This window comes from Leptonychotes weddellii, unplaced genomic scaffold, assembly GCF_054177405.1.
Source record: "Leptonychotes weddellii isolate Sample4059 unplaced genomic scaffold, ASM5417740v2 HiC_scaffold_13055, whole genome shotgun sequence".
Taxonomy (NCBI): Eukaryota; Metazoa; Chordata; class Mammalia; order Carnivora; family Phocidae; genus Leptonychotes; species Leptonychotes weddellii.
In genome coordinates, this window is record NW_027709905.1 from 1 (window position 1) to 2,609 (window position 2,609).

Consider the following 2,609-nt stretch of genomic DNA (forward strand, 5'->3'; position numbering starts at 1 on the left):
ACATCCTTGTTCTACATGTTCAGGTGCCCAGCAGACATTTTGCTGCTGCTACAAAGCCTGCAAAGAAAACAAAAAAAGGTGTGAAAGACAAAGCATCAGATGAGAAAAAAGATGAAATAGAAAAAATAAAGTCCTACTGCTTTATGGAAGGTGAACCTGAGGATGATGTCTACTTAAAGCACTTATATCCAAGGCAGATATAGGAGGTGGAGAAAGCTATTCAGTTACTTAAGAAATTTTAAACTCTAGAGTTTACTAATCTAAAGTAAGGTGTTTATCTTGATTTGACACTGGATATGGCACTGGGGAAGAAGAAAAAAGTGGAGCCATTTGCCAGTGTTCTTTGTTTTCCATACCCATTCGTTTCAGAAATCAATAAAGTTGCTGTATTTACAGGGAATGCAGCAGAGATTAAAATAGCAGAAGAAAATGGAGCTGCATTTGCAGGAGGAATTAATCTAATTCAGAAGATTTTGGATGATGAAATTCAATCAGACTTTTATGTAGCTGTTCCAGAAATAATGCCCGAGCTTAATCCATTAAAGAAAAAGCTGAAAAAAAGATTTCCAAAACCAACTCGAAATTCCATTGGCCGTGACATCCCCAAAATGCTTGAATTATTTAAAATTGGACATGAAATTAAAGTAGATGAAGAAAGGGTGAACTTTCTCGAGACCAAAACAGAAACACTGCATACGCTAAGTGACCAGATAGCTGCAAATCTGCCAGCAGTTATCAGTGAAATTTATAAGCACAGACCACTCAGTTTGGGACCTTCGTGGTATGAGCTTTCCTTCATACTTCAACAAGTGAAGGTTTGTTACTAAAGATCAAGCCATTGTTGTCTAAAGAAGTAAAACCGCAGAAAGTAACAAAGAAGATCCCTAAAAATATTATATTATGAAATTATTTTCAGTGGATTAAGAAGCAACAAAGAAAATTATAAAACTGTAATTTCTTTAAAAAAAAGGGCAGATGGAATCAAAGCTATAGGCAAATAAAATGAGGTAACTACAACACAAAACCAGTAAAGACTACTACAAACAGAGGAATGGGTTAGAACCTAGAATCAACAGATGCAGAGAGTAGGAGGGTACTGATGGGTACTGGGCAGGGTGATTCATTAGGGAGTTGATGCAGAATAGCTAAATAAGTCCCATTCCCCAACCATGGGCCAAGTGGTAGGTAGAAGGGATGTCTATACGCAACCTATTCCACAACAGTAAGTGAAGCTATTGGAACTGGAGAAGCAGGGCAGTGCCCCCCAGGTACTTGCCTACCCTCAAGAGAAGAGCACCCTATACTCAGAATCAAAATACTGGCATATATTCACCTGGCAGCACAGCTCACTGCTCCCATCCACCGATGGGTGGCTCAGTCGATTAAGCATCCCACTCGGTTTTGGCTCAGGTCATGATTTCAGGGTCCTGATAGGAAGCCCTGCATCAGGCTCCATGCTCAGCGTGGAGTCTGCTTGTCTTCTCCCTCTGCTCCTCGCCCCCCCCCCACCTGTGTACTTTCTCTCTCTCAAATAAATAAAATCTTAAGAAAAAATCCACAAAAAGAAACTGCAACACAAAAGTGAGCAACTAAATAAACTGCAACCATGAATCACTGAAATATTTCAAGAAAGCCAATAATATGAAAGGCCCAAACAACAAAAAATTTTTTTAAAGTCCACAGAATAAAGAACTCTATTAAATATCCCAGAGGCATAGAAGAGGATATCAGAGCCATTAAATTAAAAAAAAAAAAAATCAGGCCAAATAGTCAAGGGATACAGCTGAAGAGCAAAGCTGTCAGCAGGATGATCACAAGGTGTCTCCCATTACTCACCCTAGAAGTACAGATGGAGAAAGTATGAAGCTAAAAGGTACTGAGACAGGTCCAAAAATTACAACATCTACCTAACAGAGAGGAGATAAATGAGAAAATGTAGAGAGACAAATCGAGTGGAAGAGATTCCTTTGGTCTGGAGTCTTGGGTTCTAAAGGGTTCATCCCCCGTCAGTATAGAACCAGATGATGTTTTAAAAGGAAAATTTCAAAGTACCAACACTACAGAACAAATCCTAAAAACTGCCAGAGGCTAAGGAAAACAAATTATATACAAGTTAACACTACTGGCATCAGGCCTCTCTTTGACAAGAATATATGAAGACAAAAAAAAATTACTTTGAACTAAGAATTCTAGACTTCCAGTTTCCAGTCCTGCATGTAAGAAGTTTAGAAGTTGCTACTCTGTCCTAATAGCAAGAAAAAGCTGAACAAACAGCTCTTCCTAGATCCATAAGGGAAGTGAGGTCAAAGTGCAAGCCACTGTCTCCCAAATGGGAGAGACAGGCAAAGCTAGAAAACTACAACCTACTGGAGCAGTTACCTCCAAGGGAATCGTGCCAGGGCAGGAAAACCTGAACAGCAGCTGACAAATTGCTACCTACCTTATAGGTGAAAAGTAATTTAAGAATAACATCCAACTTTGCAGAAACCATGGAAGGAAGGAGGGAGGAGTAAATATTTAAGTGTTGAGAGGGGGGAAAACCACCAACCTAGAATTCTGTAGCATAGCTCAAAGTAAGCAGGAACGGTATGATTTCTATTCTGTAAAAA

The 2,609-nt window shown here is 39.3% G+C and overlaps 1 pseudogene; it reads left to right on the forward strand.

Moving 5' to 3' along the window:
- Positions 1-5: 5 nt before the first annotated feature.
- Positions 6-948, forward strand: LOC102749046 (large ribosomal subunit protein uL1m-like; annotated as a pseudogene).
- The last annotated feature ends 1,661 nt before the right edge of the window (positions 949-2,609 follow it).